Raw genomic sequence first — 19,512 nt, 5'->3', positions numbered from 1 at the left:
GATAGAGAATACAGTTTCCAATCATTTATGTTTTATTCAGTTTTACCGTACCGTACCGACTATGATAAGAGTGGTATTTCAGAGTTGGAAGAAAACTAAATGTGAAGGCCTACTACAATATTGAAAGCCCATAATGTTGATCAACAATAACATTACATTGTTGTGATGTTCTTTGTCTCTTATGCTGCCATTCAACTCTGATAGATCAGATTACTGCAGTGTACCTGACTGCATACTGACGGGAAATAGCTGGGGAGTTAGAAAACTTTCTTCTTTAGCATGCCATTCCTCTGGTTCAAACATTTTCTGATACTGCTGGTACTTAACACACTGGCTCATCATAGTATTACAACTATTCGATTCCTGCTTTGATTGAGCAGTGTGCACACTTAAGGCAGAAGCTCACTTAGTAGTAGTAGTAGTAGTAATAGTAGTAGTATGACCTGGTCTAGAATTACAATTTAGGCCTAATCCAAAAATAACCCGTTTCTTAAGGAAAGCTTCTTCCTCTTATCTTTTATTAAATTCTACATTCATTTTATTCCAAATTAGCAGTGAAGAGGGGGTTTCTCCTCTGGCTTGCAGGAAAAATTTGCCTCCAAGTCAGATGGATATTTCCGCCACCAGTGTAGTGAATTGAGATTTTCCGACTCATTGGGTACTCCTATGAAACTGATTAATAAAAGGACATCTCCACTATTTGACCCCCCTTCCCAAAAACAGACGATTCGCGGATCACGTCTGTCTGCGGCTTGGTCATTCCAGCTCTGGAACATTGCACTGTTAGATCAGTAGCACAGTAAAGTGAGAAAATGTGTGAATTTTCATTTGTTCGCAAGTATTTCATATGAAAGCATTGCTTTTAATTGTGCCATGCCTCCTGACGTTATTGTAATAACCTATTTTCATTTTAGTTGGGAAATCCACTAAGACAGTCTTTCTGAGGATGTAAAAAGGCAGGTGGAAAGTGAGTGTCTGATATTATAATGAAAACTCCCCAACCTGATTGTGAATGATGGTAGGCAAGAGGGCCTACCATTACAATGAATATTCCCTAACTCAGTCTTCATATGAGAAAAGAATTTGGTGACTTCCCTGTTGCGTTTCTAGGGTAACATTAAGAGCTATGCAATTTAACACAATCTCACTCACAACGTGTACACCACCTAACCTAGAATTCTGTGTACAATGTAGAATTCCGTAGTGAAGCACGGGTACATCAGCTAGTCCATATATAGGACTTGAATGTTTTTCCAAAGTGATAGGAAATTTTTCAGAGTACTACAAAAATCCTCTCTTAACAGCGTCCACAGTTAGAATTCATTACTGCATCATCTCATAAATTCATAGCAGCAGAACATTCACCTTAAATACATCATAAAATATGCCACAGCATGTGGTCGGTAAAAAATCTCTATGGCTCACACAAGTTTTAAAACATTAAATGGAAGCAGAAATGATGTAAATCTTACGTGGAATTACCTTTAGAGGAGAGATATTTTCATAAATATCACTACTCACCCGGTAGCCTCGAACATGAGGTGGCTCCAGTATGGTTATAACACGACCCTCATTATCACCCATTTTCTTTCCTGTAAATGTTATGAAGTAAGTACTGAAACATAAAATAATAAAGAGTTTTGATATGAATAGACAATTTCATAAATAAAAGTTTAAACTTAAGAATGAGCTTATACCAGCCAACTGAATATTTCAAATATCTCATTAGGGTAATGATATTATTTATGTACAAGTAAAATACAATCCACAAATAATTGCACACAATATTTGATATTATCATAAACATCCTTTCTACAATTTTCCTAAGAAAGAACACTATTTACTGTTTACTATTATTTGTTTTATGTTACACCAACATAGTCAGATCTTATGGTGATGAAAGGGAAGGGAAGTATGCGAATATGGTCTTTATCAAGGTTCAGCCCCAGGATCTGAATGCTGTGAAAAAGGGAAACCATGGAAAATCATTTTCAGTGCCCTGACTGGTGTTCAAACCCACTATCTCAGAAATGCAAGCTGACAGCTATGTGACCCAAACCACATAGCCACTTGCTCAGTGTACTTTAACCTGTCTGAAAAATCCTCAAGAAAACTTTTTGTGGAATCACAAATAATAAGTACGGTATTGTAAATGATCATGAAAGTTTTCCAGTGACACTAGCTGCCTTGGTGGATCAGTGGAAGAGCGTCTGACTCTTAAGTTTGTGGGTTCGATCCCGACTGAGGTAGACGATTGAACTTTCATGTTGTGTAAACACAGCAAGCAAGAGTGTTTATAGCTGTTATTTTATTTATTTATTTTATGGCTTTTAGTGCTAGAAGTATCTGAAGGTATGTTTGGCTTGCCTTGACTAGGTGTTTCTATTTGACGCTCATGGGTGACCTGCACATGTCTGAATGTGGGATGACGATGATGACAATGATAATGACGAAGAAGATGATGAGGTAGAGAGAAGATGAAATACAGTGTAGGTACATAACCTCCTGCTGAATAACATCAAAGACTTGTCTCCATCCGATGTACAAATCGCCATCAACAGTGTCATATGCCCTGCTACATATGAACACTGCAGAGAGGTTTTGGAATTGAATTTAAGCTTTTGGCACGCAATCTAGTATTTAAAACTTGTATACCCTACCTCTCCTACCTGCTGGCCAACATTCTGATGGTGAAGTTATCTTCCACCAACAGGACTCAAACCAGCTAACCAACGTGTCAGACCACATCTTGTTTTTTCCTTCCCCACCACAACTTTTTTTTTTTTTTCCCTGCAAATTGCTTATGTGCGCTGCCACAGAGAGGTCTTGTTGCAACGATGGAATAGGAAAGGGCTAGGTGTGGGGAGAAAGCAATTATGGACTTAAGGTACAAAACCAGTATTTGCTGGTGTGAAGGGAAATAACGGAAAATCATCTTCAAGACTGCTAACAGAGAGGTTTAAACCCACCATTTATCAAATGCAAGTTGATAGCTACATGACCCAAACCACACAGCCACCTATTTGGTTCAGACCATATACACTTAACGCCTCAACGATCATGGCCACCATAAGTTATGAATTTCATTATGGTCCGTATTGATAATTATCAAAGGGTAGCGAAAGGTCCACCTATTCAATACCATCAGCTTAATATAATGTCCTATATAACGGGTACTAGTTTCAACCCTGCATACACTGGGTCATCTTCAGCCAAGATATAATTGGAAACAAATGTTTACATACAACCAATATTAGAGAATACAGTTCGGTATATCTTCATTTAAAATATAAGTTAAAACACTGATGAAGACATACCTACACATTAAAAATTGAAACTAAAATGACACATTAAAACTGTTGTGGCTGGTCAATGCCCTTATAGTAACCAAGTGTTCTTGAGCCGATCTGGGAGTTGGTATTCCTTATCTGTACAGTTGAGCCATTTGATTTATAAATTATGTCTTGTTAAATAGTAAAATGAATAAGTGTTTCTTTTCATCAGATGTAGTGATCTATTGTTTAATTCAGTTTGAAGTGAATGTCCCTATGTTCCTCAAAAATTGTATGCATTTCGCACTATAGTTGAAACTAGTACAAATTATACAGGTATTAAATTCATGGCCAAAGGCGGGCTTTTATAACTGTGTACTTACTTGAGGGGAGGGTTTGTTCAGCAACTCTGGGAACTCTGCAGCTACACGATTCCAGGAATATCTAGGTAGTATACATACCAGAAGGATTTAAATGGCAGTCCAGAAGCTATCAGACAGCTGAATAACTAAAATAACCCCTTCGTTACCTTGTTTCATCACAATGTTGTGCATTCCAAAGACTACAACTGATAAACTTCATTATTAGGTAACCACTTTGATGCTATACAATTCAAATCAAGAGATTTACACCTTTCAATGCTTTTATTATTTGTGTTATCAAAAGAGAACACTTAATTACAAGGCCATGTTTCATCTCTTAGTTTTGAGACATCTTCAGCTTCAAAGATAACAAAACAAAAATGATAAAGACACATTAATTAAAACACAGATAATGGATACGTTAATTTTTAAAAAATTATGCCACAGTCTTCTTCTTCTTCTTCTTCTTCTTCTTCTTCGTGCAAAACACTATGTCTTTATAATATTGTTCTATCTCACTGGTAAATTATTGAATAATTACATAAAGCTCTGCACTGAACATGTGTATTGTATGTAATTTCCAATCATTAAAAGTGTATTGACAAGGTGGACCCAGCATAAATTATTTTAAATAGTTTTCTTTAATAGATTGTCATTTTTATAGTATAAGGTAAAATTATAACGGCAGGGGGGGAGGAGGAAGTGGTGGTGGTGATTTTTGTTTTAAGAGGAAGTACAACAAGGTAATCATCCTCTCTGAACAAATTAGTAGAAAAGAAATTTAAAATTTAAAATTAAAAAAAAAATATTCAACAAAGGAATTTGGAAACGCAGTACAAAATCAAACAAAAAGAAAAATTATTGTATTTGGCCGAAAATGTTACTAACGAATCAAAAGGGAACCTGCGTTCCTTTAGTAACAGTACACTTGTAATTTAAATACCCTTGATTAGTCCACTGTCGCACAGAAAGCGGATGACGAGATCAGCAGTAGTCGCGTCATCGGCTAGTATGCGTTCGAGTGTTTCCTGCAGGCCGAGGCTCCGTCTTAGGCCAGAGATTGGCGCACTCTGTGAGGATGTGGTCCACGGTGAAGTTGGCACCACAAGAACACACTGGGGGGGTCTTCTCTCTTTAGGAGAAGAGTGCGCAGATCATAAATGACCTATCCTCAGCCTACACAATACTATGGCCTCTCTCCGTGAAGGCCGGAAGAGGACCGCCACACGGTAGTTGTCTTCTTAATTGCTCTCAGCTTGTTGGGAGTTCGGATAGCTAGCCACTCCAATTCCCATGACGCCAAGATGGTTTGACGTAGCTGAGAACAAATATCTTTAGCAGGTACATTGACAGGTCTTGGAGGTAAAAGTACCGCTTCCTTTGCAGCTTCATCCGCAAGTTCGTTCCCCGCATACCCAGCGTGGCTTGGAAGCCACGCGAAAGTAATTCTGGTGCCAGCATCACTTAACCTGGCTAGAAGGTCATGAATCTGCTGCACCAGTGGGTGTTGCGAGAAACAGGTTTCAATAGACTGCAGAGAGCTTAACGAGTTGGTACACATAAGAAAGTGGCTTCTTTCGTCACACAGTGCAAACTGCAGAGCCTCTAAGATGGTGTAAAGCTCCACAGTATACACGAGGAAGTGAGATCTTCGTGCTCATGTCATCGGTGACGAAAGAACAACCAACATTATCTCCAATTTTAGAACCATCCGTAAAGACACGTTTCGCGGCCGGATATTGGTACACAAAGCCTTGGAAATACCTCCGATAAACAGAGCAATCCATGTTCACCTTGGGTCCACAGAGTAGATCGAGACGTATATCCGGTCGCGGAACTAACCACGGAGGTAACTCATTGAAAGTTTGTTCAAGACAATCACTGATATCGATATTCAGATCATGACACAAGCTATCAATTCGAAACCCAACCGGCCGTGTGGCTTTCAGCCGGTTTGGTACCTCTGGTGGTATTGGGTACTAAAAATGCATTGACAGCTTGGATGTAGCGGCATTTCATGAATTTTGGCAGCGTACGTGAGAAGTAACTGCTGCCTCCTTATCCGTAAAGGTGGAACTCCCGCTTCAGCGAGTAGGCTGGGAATGGGGCTAGTACGGAAAGCTCCCATTGCCAGCCGAACTCCAATATGGTGAATACTGTCTAAAAGACTCAGCATAGATTTTGATGCTGAGCCATAAGCCGCACTTCCATAGTCAATGCGGGAGTGGACCGTGGCCGTGTAAAATCGTAGCAGCACCGCACGGTCAGCCCCCCACGAAGTGCCACTGAGAAACTTAAGCACATTAAGTCTCTTCATGTAGGCAACCTTCAACTGACAGATGTGGGGCTGCCACGTTAGTGGGGAGGAGGAAATCCTCTCGATTGTAAAATATAGTGCCACACAGATTTTTAGACCTTGAATCTTCCAGTGTTATTAGCTGTTATAGGAGTCCATAAAGAAGGGATAAAATTTAATGAAAGCATGTATTAACATAAGCTGAAATGAAACATGTCCTTATAATTATTCTTTTTTGATAATACAAATAATACATGCATTGGAAGGTGGAAGTATCACGCTTTTAATTCAAGGACTGTTGTAACTGTAGCAGTGAACCTTGATGCAATTAGGTCTTTGTGTGTTTCTCTGTCTGTGAAGAGGAATGTGAAACAGACTGTCATTTCAGATTTTTCTGACTATGGTAGTTTACTGTTGTAGAGCGCTGCATAGTGTGAACAACAATAATTGTGTGTGAGAAATTAAACTTATGTGATCAGTACGAATGTACTCTGCTGAACATAGGTAAGGTGTTTTATTTTTTGGTACATTTCTGTTGTTGCAAGCCTCATATTAAAGGATACGATGTTGCTATTAATATTGATTTTAAGATGTTACTGTGTTGACCAATTGATATGAGAACCCAATATTCTAAATCCCTCTTTATAACAATTACTCCCTCTACAATAATATTTTTTCTGTCTGTGCTGTATTGTAACAAAGAGTTCACCATACTACATTTTTTTCACACTTCATATAAATTAATTTAATCTCAACACTTTCAGCATCTGTAACCACCACTTTCCAAGAAATTCTCACTACATCCTACCTTACATACAGTATCATAGATGAATCACCAGTGCACTTCTGTACCGACCTTAATTACGGTACAGCCCCAGCATTTGCCTGGTGTGAAAATGGGAAACCACGGAAAACCATCTTCAGGGCTGACCTAAGCGACTGCAGCTATCGAGCTCGGTTTTAAAGGCAATTCCCTTCATAATAATCAGAAAAGAAAACAGAAGGCGTCCACCCTTCAAATAAGGTTCTGGCACGATAAAGGGAACAGCCATGAAGGGCATGAAATTTAATATCCCACTATCTTCTTAAACTCAAGGCCCTCAGTGTTGAAAGAGAACAAGAGTTCATTAACTGAGAGAGAGAGAGAGAGAGAGAGAGAGAGAGAGAGAGAGAGAGAGAGAGAGACACATTCTATTATCCATTTACCAGTTATCCAGAGGTGGAAGAAACATCAGATTAACCTAGGTGTCTCATGGTCAATTGCTCCACACTTTCAAGAAGTCTTATACGTGAAGGGGGGGGGGGGGCAACAACAACAACAATATAAGTGGTCACAGACATTCTATTATCCATTTTCTAGTTATCCAGAATATTACTAGTACATCTGTGCCTCAAATTAAGTTAGAAAGACGAAGTGCACAGGTTCATCTCATACTCTACAGCAGTACAATGAAGCAAGCACCATTATTCATTATATTTCATTAAAACTTAACAGAGGATTTCTATATTTAAGATAAACTTTATGTCAAAAAAATGCTTGCTTACAGTACACTGTTGAAGGGTTTGTGTCCACCAATTCCATGAATTCTTCTCCCCACTTCTTCATGTGAAAGACTACTTAGTTTGTTAAGAATGAAGCCATTCTTTTTCTGCATTGGCTCAGTTAATATAAATCATCAGCATTTCAGTCTGTCAAACATGAATATAACACTTAGAACACTTTAAAATACCTCTGTTTTAAATTGCCTATATTTTAAAGTAGCCTTTTTTTATTGACCATTATGTGCTCTATGTTGCAGGAATACTAACTGAAGATTAGCATGCTGGCCTTTGGTCACAGGGGTCCTGGGTTCGATTTCCGGCAGGGTTGGGAATTTTAACCACCATTGGTTAATTTCGCTGACATGAGGGCTGGATGTATGTATCGTCTTCATCATCATTTCATCTTCATCACGACGCGCAGGTCGCCTATGGGAGTCAAATCAAAAGACCCGCACTTGGCGAGCCGAACATGTCCTCGGACACTCCCAGCACTAAAAGCCATATGCCATTTCATTTTACTAACTGAAGAAACCTACTAATACACATTGTACAGGTGAAAAGGGAGGTTGACAGTCCGAATTACCCCAGATGATTCTGTAGAGAAAGGGCAAAACAGATGCTCCTGGGGCCAAATATCTTTCATGTTTAAAGAACTCCAGCCCTTCCAAAACAGGCAGGTTAGAATTGTTTAGGTAACTTAAACAGCCACAGTATCACTTGGGGTTATCCTGATGATGATGATGATGATGAAAATGGAGAAGCAGTACTCAAAGTTCTTATTCATGATGAGATGAAAGTCACCTTTAACAGTAGCAGGAGGAGACCTGGATATAACATCGTCCAGCAATGTGTAAAGACTCTGTGCAGCCCAATACCAAACACTCAAAAAATTATGTGCCAAGTCATGGCTGCAGTTAAACCTCAGCTAGTACCCTTCTGTCACAGAATCAATTTCAGAAAAGCAAACTGACAACAATTCGCATAAGAATTAGATGAGAGAAGGGGGAATCCTCAACCCCTACACCAGACCACCATGACAAGTTGGTCCAAGATGTGATGACATATTCACAGTTATCAATTCCTTGAGGCTGCAGGTAAATTACATCCAGGACCTTGCTCCAGAAACAAAGGCTAAGTTGAAGTATCTCAAGTGTTACAAGTGAAATATGTAATGCGAGTGGAAGGTATTTTTTTTGAAGTCTTTGTTTGTAAAATACAATATGATGTTTTATTTTTATTGACCTAACCTGTACTGTATAATGTTGTAACATAGGCATTTGTAAATAGTAGAATTCTGTCTATAGTTCCTGGAAAGATCTAGAAAGTTACATAACTTTTGTACAGGGTGTGTTACTTTGTTGGTATGTGTTCTAGAAAGTGTGTTCTGTCTATTCTGGAAAAATACGACTTTCGCGATCATGCGTATTCTAGAATGTTAGTCAAAGTTCTCGATCGAAAGTAAGGTTGTGATTGGTGAGTCTAGGTGGCGATAGGGAACATGTGCACGCTGATTGGTTGCCTCCAAGGCCAGTAATTCCTATATATAGTGAGCGAGGCAGTGTTCGAATGAATTCGGTATCCTGAAATCTGTCGGTCTTGGTCTATCCGTCTGCGAGCAGCCTATCTGGTTGACGTCCCCCGGTTTTCGGGATGGCACTCTCCTCGGGTAAGCACTCTTGAATTCCGTTCCTGCTAAAAATTCCGTAATGTTCCGATTTGCTTTTCATACAGGAGTCTGCCCTAACCTCACCTAGATTCACCAAATTAGTTACTTATGACGCCTTAGTTTGTCAGCTAGACTTACCTGTTCGTTTCCGAGGCATTCCCGTTTTGTTTCACTAAAATATGTATATTGTAGTTTAATAAGATTTTCCTTGGGGTTTGCCTCTGATAGTTCTGTATCACTTTAGGTACACTACATTTTGGATAACCTGTAAATTGCATTGTACTACTGCATTGGTAACTAGATGTATAGTTGATTTGAAATTTGTGTTTACACTGCTACGAAATAAGCTATATATATCACTGAACTTATAGCTCGTAACTTGGAATGTATTTGTAAAATTATCTTTTAAATAATATTTTTAAAATCTAAGGATCACGGCCATTTATTTCGGAATCTGCTATCTAAGCCATGTCCATGCCTTTGGTAGGTTCCCAGCCCTTCCATCTTCCCGTTTTGTCGTTCACTAGTTGGCCCCACTGATAGTTACGTACTTGTTTTGTTGGAGACCCGCGTAATGCTAGCTACTGTTTTTCCGAGTGTGTAGTGTTTTCTTATATTGTGCATTGTACTCTTACCTTCCCTTTTTAACTGTGTTTGTGCCTTGTTTGGTGTTACCACTGTCGTAGAGGTAGCATTTTGAAGTAACACACCCTGTACAAAAGTTATGTAACTTTCTAGATCTTTCCAGGAACTATAGACAGAATTCTACTATTTACAAATGCCTATGTTACAACATTATACAGTACAGGTTAGGTCAATAAAAATAAAACATCATATTGTATTTTACAAACAAAGACTTTAAAAAAAATACATTCCACTCGCATTACATATTTCACTTGTAACATCAAGTTCTTTGACAATAGCCCTTGGAGTGAGGGAACTTCCACTGCAGGGAAAGAAGTACTTACAACAATCATCCGATGTCAAGAGAGAGAGATGGGAAGAGTTTGATTTGTCCCAAAACAGCCACAAGGCCTGGAAGCTACACAGAAGGCTGAAAAACAATCAATTTAATGCCACATCTCATGCAAATATCTCACCAAACCAAACAGCCAAAACACTCCAATTGAAGGCAAACCTGAGAAATGAACTGATAACTTAAATCTGCAACAAGTATTCCCAGATTGTTAAAGGTCAAGGCACAAACCCTCTCCAAACCGTTCTGATTAGACCTTAATTCTGCCACTGATCAGTGCAAATCTGGTAAGGCTTCTACAATTGTAGGGGGCTAACGCTGGTTACCCTCTTCAACTGAAGATCCTCTGCGTGGTGAGGGGGACTAGTAGCTCCTTTCTTGAGATGCCCAATGGAGCCCTGTTGGGTAACCATTCGGTATACAAGGAGGAGGAAGCTAAAGCACCACCGAACCCTAAGGTATAATGCGATCCGTGCCGATGGGGTGCATGGTACATCGGAGATGTGTCTTGAACAGAGCCTTTGAGATACCTGGCGCCCTCTCGAAGTAAGTAGCCTTACCCGGGTATGCAGGGCTCTGCCTGGGCGGACATCATATTTCCCTAGCTACTCGTGGGACTTTCATGAGTACTGTAGCAACCCCAAAACCGTCCAGAGCTCCTCTGGGGCTTCTGAGAGAAACACTAGCTCGACGACAACCGATGGGGACTCTTCGGAGATACCCTCGGACAGCACAACCTTGACCGTAAGCGAGCTCACTCTGGACGTGGGCAATCTTCTAGTTCAGAGGAAGAAGAAGAAATAGTGCTCTGGCGCTGAGAAGAGAAAGTACAAGAAGGCTTTAGGGGCCCGGAAGCAGGCCAAAGAGGGCCTAACTCTGGAGCTGAGAGGCCTTCTACTGCCATGGCAACGACGACTGCAGGGGGGGGATCCAATTAGCACAAGAGGCGGGACCCTCAAATGGGTTCTGCTTCCAGGGCACAGAGGACTCCTCCCACCAAGATGCCAGTGGGAAAACGACTCCTGTCGGGGGCAACCCCAGAAGAAGATTGACAGGCCCACAAAAGACCTAAGGTGGTGTATGCCAGAATAGCTAAAAGCTGGGATCAGGAGGGCCATAGTGCCTGAAGGATATCCTGACCAGCAGCTAACTGAAAAACAGGTGGAGTCTGTAGAGGAAGCTATCACCAATCTGACAGATGAGCTTCCGGAGCAGGGGCCCATTAAGCCTCAGTTCCTGGACTGCTATCTGTCGAGAGGTGCGGCCATCATTATTGCAGAAAACGACGAGACTGTAGCATGGCCCTCTAGTCTTGTTACAGATATGAAGCCATGGGAAGGAGCCAGGCTCACAATTGTAGGCATGGATAAACTCCTCTCCTACAAGAGAGTCATGGTCTAGATACCAGGAAAACCAAATGACAACGATGTCCTTTTGAGAAGAATGGCATGCCAGAACCATGGTCTAAACCCCAGCAGCTGGAGAATCTATGACCGCAAGGAGGAGGAGAAGAAGGGTGTCCGCCTTGTGGTCAGCATGGAGGCTCTGGAACAAAATACAGGGACCTTCAAGACCAAGTAAGTCTAGATTCTTACAAAGAATCACAAAGAAAGTACAAGTCAGAAGTCAGAAAGGCTTGTAGGAAATCCTGGAGACAGTTTTGCGACTCCATTGAGAGTCAACATGAAGCGGCAAGGCTTCATAAAATTCTAACCTTGGATGGAAAGGCAAGGCTGGGCTCATTGGAGTCTCCCTCGGGTGGATATACATCCACAGAAGGGGAGACCCTGAGTTTATTGCTTGATGCTCACTTTCCAGGTTCAGTAGTTATGAAGAGTGAAGTAGAATTGAGCGGATCCTTCCGACCCGATACAAGTGTACTTTAAGGTTAAGTCAATATTCCACCTTTACAATACCAAAAATTTATTGCCTAATTATTTAAACAACATTATTTAAAATAAGACGGGACATGTTTCGTCCAACTTGTAGACATGATCAGCCGTAAAATATACAAGAAAAAGCACAAAAAAGACAAGGACAGAATAACACATTGAACCTTAAAGTATACGTACGACAATATGGACTTTACAATGAAATTTATTTTATATACCGATAGAAGTGGTTGGAAGGAAGCCGCAGAGATTGTTACCCCAAGAAGGGTGAAGTGGGAATTAGAATCTTTTGCCCCTTATAAAAGTCCAGGAGTTGATGGGATCTTCCAGCGCTTCTTCAGGAAGTGGGAGTGGTCATTATACCATACCTGGTCAGAATTTTTAGAGCCTGTCTCACCATGGGGTACATGTACTCCTTGTGGCATCAGGCAAAGGTAGTGTATATACCTAAACTCGGAAGGTCATCATATACTAGACCTAAGGATTATAGACCGATTAGTCTAACGCCTTTTCTTCTTACGACTTTGGAAAGACTGGTGGATAGACATATCAGGGAGAAAGTATTAAGAGATTGTCCCCTGCATTCTCATCAACATGCATAACAACCAGGGAAGTCGGTTGAGACAGCACTACACCAGCTTGTTTCCAGGCTGGAGAGTGCCTTGGATCAGCAACAACTTGCTATGGTGGTATTCCTAGACATAGAAGGGGCCTTTAACTACACATCTTTGGGCTCCATAGAACTCAGTCTAGAGAGAAGAGGCATGAGTAGGATGCTCAAAAGATGGATTATGGCCTCACTGCAGGGCCGTCAAGTTCTGTTTACCCTCAACACAGTAATGTTGAGAGCTAATACAGACAAGGGGTGTCCACAGGGAGGAGTATTATCACCAATATTATGGTGCCTGGTAGTGGATGAACTACTTACCAGGTTAAATGTTGGAGGAATTTATGCCCAAGATAAAAATTTCATGTTGTTCCGTGTTGAACTGTATTACAATTAAATTGAAATAACAAATAATGTGGTTCAATCTGTTCAATACAAGTAAATAAGAAATGTAGTGTTACATTCTTATTTGATTATGAGCGGAAACGGTACCGGTTTCGACCCCCAATCTGGGTCATCATCAGCCGAATAAAAATACAAAAATAATGCACAGGAAAATAAGAAATTACAGGATGAGTCTTTCACGAAAGCAGTTGAAGAAGCAATATAAGATAATAGAGATTAGCACTGTGCAATTTTAAATCATAAAAACTAGAAGAAGTTGAAGGTCAGTCACTTTGTTCGGTACTGTGCCTCAAAATGTTTATGAGAAGAGATGAACAATTCCATCCTCCCATTGTCAATTTATCTAAAACAAATCTGAGTGATGATGAAAACTTAATTCTTTCTAAGGGCCTCAAACACAATTGGCCCAACCTCAATACTCTCAATATAGCCACCATTTTAATAATTGAATCTGAAATGCCAACAGAACAAGATGAAATCAGATATGAAGTAAAAAGAAAACTTGAAAAAAATCTTCATTAATAATAACAACAAATAATTCATGATAAAAACACATTTTAGATCTTAAAAAGAATGACAATAATATCATCATTACCAAATCTGATAAAGGCAACACCACAGTCATAATGGAAAAAACTGACTACATAGCTAAAACTAAAGATTTCTTCAACTACTCTTCTTTTTCTAGAGTTAAAAAAGACCAGACCACTAAAATCCGACGTCTACTCAAACAAACCTTAGAAAACACTTCCTGTTTCCTCACAGATCAAGAAAAAAATAAATTAATAAACATGAACCCAAGTCTACCCACTGCCAAAGCCCTTCCCAAAATTCATAAACCTAACATTCCCATCCGCCCAATAATCAATTACATACCCAGTCCCTTATATAACACTTCTAAATTCATTCAAACATTTTTACTAAAAAATTATTGATTTTTATCCAACAAATCTATCAAAAACACTTCTAAATTAATCAACAAATTAAAGAACTTCAACATCCAACCAAATTTTTCTCTCCATTCTTATGACATCGTAAACATGTATCCCAGTATTCCAATTTCCAAATTATTTCCCATAATAAACAACAACTTAAACAAATTCAGTAATCTGAGTAAACTAGAAATTCAAGACTTCAAGTCAATCTTAAAATTGGTCCTCAACAATAATTATTTCACTTTTGATAACACCATTTACCAACAAGATGGTTTAGCGATGGGCTCACCAGCTTCAGGCATTCTAGTCTAAATATATCTCGATTTCTTAGAAAACACGAAAATTAATAATAATAATAATAATAATAATAATAATAATAATAATAATAACAATAACAATAATTTCTCTAATATCCTCTTTTGGGCCAGATATGTTGATGACACATTAGTAATCTTAAATGAAAAATCAACCAACACAGCCTCTACACTTCTTCTCCTTAACAACATTGATTCTATCATTGAATTCACCCTTGAATCAGAACACAAGAAAACTCTTAATTTTCTAGTCTTAACTATAACTAGACATCCTTCTTCTTTAACTTACAAAATTTTCAGAAAACCAACCCAAACAGCAACCACAATATGACAGGATTCTTCATACCCTCAAGCACATAAACGTGCTACTTATAACAGCCTAATTTTTCATGCCTTCAATACCCCTATATCTAAAAAAAAGATTTAAATAACGAATTGAACACCATCTGTACTAACGCTAAATTTAATGGCTTTAACAACTCTTTCATAAACCGTATCAACAAATTCAAACACGTCCTAAAACTACGTTATCAAAAGACAAAACCAAACCCACTGCATTTTCCACTTTTACTTTCACTCAAGATGCTTATAACATAACCAATGTTCTTAAAAAACACAACATGAAAATTTCTTTTAGAAATCTTGATATATTATACAACTCTAAATCACTAAATAAATCTAATGCTTTTTCTAAATCTGGAGTATACAGATTCAAATATAACAATTGCAGCTCCTCGTACATTGGACAAACTGGACGGAATTTTAATATCAGATACTCCGAACATATCAACGCCATTAAATACAACAGATTCTCTGCTATAGGACCAACACATAAAAGACTCCAAGCATAATTTCACCAATATTGAAAAAGACATAAAAATACTTAAAATCATTAACAAAGGCCCCTTTCTAAACACGACCGAAAATTGTTTTATTCACCTTGACCAATACTTCAACCCTAATTTCAATTTAAACGACATTTCTGAAAAAGCTAATATTCTATTTGACTTCCTAATTCTTCTCAAAAATGCTAAATTTGTAAACCCAAATTCATGCCTTATACAGTTCCTACCCACATTTTCTACCTCCAATAACCCACCCTAAAGTACCCCTCCTTTATTTCTCTATTCTATCCTTTCTCATCCTCTTTTAACTTCCAATCCTTTCAATCTTCTCTTATCTACTAATCCTCCTCCTTTATTAAGTTATCCTATATTTTCTTTTCACCTCTCCTCTCGATAAATAAAATAAAATAAAAAATAAAAAACCATCTCTTTCTGAATTGAACTGTATACTGTACTATAGTGCCACCTGCATTTTTGGTATTTGCAACGTTCAAATTTAGACTCATGCCATGCGCTGCCTTGGACTACCTCAATTACGACCTGAATTCTTATAATGCCAATACAATGGTCCGTTATTAGACATTATAAATTTTCCAGCTAACTCATTCCTGGTTGCCACCGTTTCGCCCCCGTGTGCTAGGTTGGGCTCGTCAGTTGGTGCCTAGCACACCTACCAAGATGCATGGCTAGTGCATACCGTGGAGGCCACTGCATAGGCTACTTGAAGCCACTGGCAGTGCCAATGCACTATGAGAGACTTTGTCTCACTACCAAAAATTGATGCCTGCTTGGCCATCAGATGATGTAGATGTTGATTCCCATAGGGAATCTGAAATATTTGTCCCGAATGAGTAAATTTATAATACCAATACAATGGTCCGTTATTGGACATTATAAACTGAGTTAGCTGGAAATGTCCAATAACGGACCATTGTATTGGTATTGAAATCTTTCTATTAAATATAAATATAAATAATAATGACTAATGGAATTTGGGAGCCATAAATATACAAATAAATAATTCTTAAACTTTGCCGGCTGTTGAAACTCATCTTCAGGGTCGTTGCCTTGTGACAAGGAGATCTGAATCACTTGATACCTAAAAAATTAATATTGGAAAAGGAGTCCATCTGGTAATTTCCCCCACCCATAGAAATTAAACAGAATATATATTAATCTCATACAATATACTTAGTCAATTAAACCTGTATTTACCTAGAAATCCGAGCAGAGCTCGTCGTGATACACCCTTGAACATATATAACAAAATAAAGAGAATATTGATATAAATAATAAATGTCTTAATTTATGAAATAACTCTCTCTCAATAACTGGTACTCAGTTTATTCCGCAACGCAAAATATTCACACGCAGTCATGACTCATTTTTCAAGAATGGACTCCACTTTGCTGATGGCGTTGGTATAGTTTGAAAAGGCCCAACACGTTACCTTACGTAGACTCTCCGTAGAATTATATATGGCTAACATTCATAACCATAGAATGTTGTTACACTCCAGCATCTTTCTCCCTGGTTCCTTCAACAGCAGATCTCGAACTCCCAACATGGCATGGGACATCTTCCCACAACTCGTACAAAACACCTCTCCGATTACCACCAGTATCACCTCTGCACACTGCAAGCTGCAACTTCCAACTCTCGACGCGTGCTTGCACCACACTAGCCCAAGCCAACACAACAGCATCTTAAAATAGCCCAGTTCCTGGAATTTTCCACCTCAGCTCCGTCAACACGTAAACCCCCGCTCGGAGACTCGTCACGTACACAACCGGGAGATAAACTGAGTGATCGAAACACACTAGTCCCAAATAAAATATAGAGAGTATCCATAATAACGAGAGTTCCAAAAAGAGTTACTAAGCCGCGACGGCTAAATACACACATAAATGAAATATACACATGAATAAATAATAATAATAATAATAATAATAATAATAATAATAATAATAATAATAATAATAATAATGACAATAATAATAATATCTGACCGGGGTTTGTCAGGTTACAATACTCCCCCTTTGTTTTCCAACAGATACAAATGTTGGCAAAACAACACAAATCAGGTGGCTGATGGCCCAAGGACAGCTCCTCAAACTACCCATCAAATATACAATATACAACATTAGGGATCCCGATGGTATCTCCTCAAATTGAACACATATAAGTTCCAATACATTTCCTATTAGCATCAATTAAGGAATATGCACACCTCCCTATCCTTCTCGCAACAATAAAAGGACCCTTAAACAATTGAAAAAAGCTTAGACATGGTCTTATCCTCAGCGTTAGATGGGTGAGGCACTCGCAACAATACTTCATCTCCTACCTCAAAACTATCAGAGCACCTATTCTGAACTATCCTAGCACGTTTCTGACCAGACTTAACCAGCTTCTCCCTAGCAAGCTGTACAAATAGATCCTGAGGAACCTCCTCCACGCTCTCCAACCTCAATAACCTGAATATGACTACAATGAAGCACAAAACTACTCCTATCCACCTGATAATTAAGCTTAATCGGTTTACGTTCTTCACCAACAAGAAATTTCAAAACATCAGTATCATAGTCAATCACACACTTGGTTTCAGATAGCCAGTCATTCCCCAGTATAACGGAATATACCAGATTAGGCACAACAAGACAACATTGCAACATGGTCTGACCACCAACCTCAATAGGAACAATAACCTGACTACGAATACGATTACTCTTAGCACCAGCTGCTGTGATAATAAATGTGTTCCTCACAGGAATCTCCTCAATAATCTCACCTCTGCGACGAGCTTCCTCACAAAATTTAAAATTTACACAAGACTTATGACTCCCCGAGTCTACAAGCAATTTCTCCTTCACACCCCATATGGTAGCCTCCATAGCTGGGTTGATCAATAATTCAGACGAACCACCTTCCTTAGCACTATCCTGGTCACACAACAAATCCTTACCAACATCAATCTCAAAAGCCTCCCTGATAACATGGATTTGCACATCAAGTGGGGATCTCCTAACGGACCTATTTAGGACATCCCGTTGGAGTTTAAATTCTGATTCTGCTGATTACCACTATTATTACCTCTCTCATCCCTTCTCCCCCTATCATTCAAATCCCTAGACTGATTACTAGAATTAAAATTCCTACTATCTTGATTCCTGAAATTAATCCTGGTTTCTTCCTGCCTATTCCCATTACCCAGATCCCTTCTGCTATAGTCATTCCCATTCCTACGATTACTTTCAAATGCTACTCCTCTCCTGTGATTATTTTCCCCCACACTCCTATGTCCTACCTGCCTACCCAAAGAATCGAAACGTTGCAACAGCCCTTCCATTCCCTTAATGGTCTTAACCTGCTGGATGCACATGGCCAACTGAATATCTTCATTAAAATGTCTAGCCATCCTCCTAACAATATCCTGCTCTGGCAAACTCTCTTCTAAGTTCTGACTAATAGCCACGTGCACAAGAAAATACTCCGTACGAGAAATACCCTCATTACCCTTATACTTCCCAGCCATAATCCTATCTCTTTCCCTACCCTGAATCTCCTCATCCCAAAACTTATCCATAAACAACTCCCTGAATCCCCTTAAACCCTTAATATGACCTCTATAAACATCATACCAACTCCTAGCTTCACCTGTAAACGCACTTGCTAACATATCATCTACCAAGTCCCACTCTAACACACCTTCTTCCAAGCTCCTAGTAAAACGTTTCTCCACTACCTTGAGAAATTCCAGAGGGTTAAACTGCTTACCATTAAACTTAGGCAGCTCAATTTCCTTAATAATATGCCTTTGTATGCTAGAACTCTGAACATCACCTGAGGACCTGACTGATTGAATCTTTTCGTCAACCCTCTGTAATACATCTGCCTTCCATACATCAATATGACTAGCGTTCTCTCTGACCTGATGTTCAATTACACCTTGTTTACTTATCACATTGTGAATACTGTTAAAGTTATCTAAAATTTTATCCTGACATTTAGAATTATTTTCAACAAGTTTAGCTTCAAGATTATTAGCAACGTTACAAATTACTCGGTTAAATTCACTTTTATTTGATTCAGATATACCCCTAATTTCTTCAATTTGCCTATCATGCTCAGACAATTTACCATTAATTTCTACACATTGATAGTTTAATTCCTTCCTCATCTCCATAATACCTGAATCGACTTTCTCACTTAACCTCTTTACTTGATTATCCATCCTATCACTAATTTCCTGAACTTGTTTTTCAATTTTAGCAACATTAATTTCCATTTTCTGATTATTATCCTCAAGTTTACTTTCAAGTTTCTGTGTTAACTCATCATTCTGCTCTCTAAGTTTACTTTCAAGTTTATTAGTAAATTCACTCAAAATATGAACTAAT

General features: G+C 38.9%; 1 long non-coding RNA gene across 2 annotated transcripts in view; it reads right to left on the bottom strand.

The window, feature by feature from the left end:
* LOC136872608 (uncharacterized) overlaps nucleotides 1-19,512 on the bottom strand; it is a 64,424-nt gene that overhangs the window by 1,447 nt on the left and 43,465 nt on the right. For both annotated transcript variants that reach the window (XR_010859961.2, XR_010859960.2), the window contains exon 2: nucleotides 1,522-1,615. This is a non-coding gene — a long non-coding RNA (uncharacterized lncRNA). The remainder of the gene's footprint in view (nucleotides 1-1,521; nucleotides 1,616-19,512) is intronic.

This window comes from Anabrus simplex, chromosome 4 (genome assembly GCF_040414725.1).
Source record: "Anabrus simplex isolate iqAnaSimp1 chromosome 4, ASM4041472v1, whole genome shotgun sequence".
Classification (NCBI taxonomy): Eukaryota; Metazoa; Arthropoda; class Insecta; order Orthoptera; family Tettigoniidae; genus Anabrus; species Anabrus simplex.
Note: the sequence above shows the minus strand (reverse complement) of the source record. Positions and strands in the feature narration are given on the sequence as shown.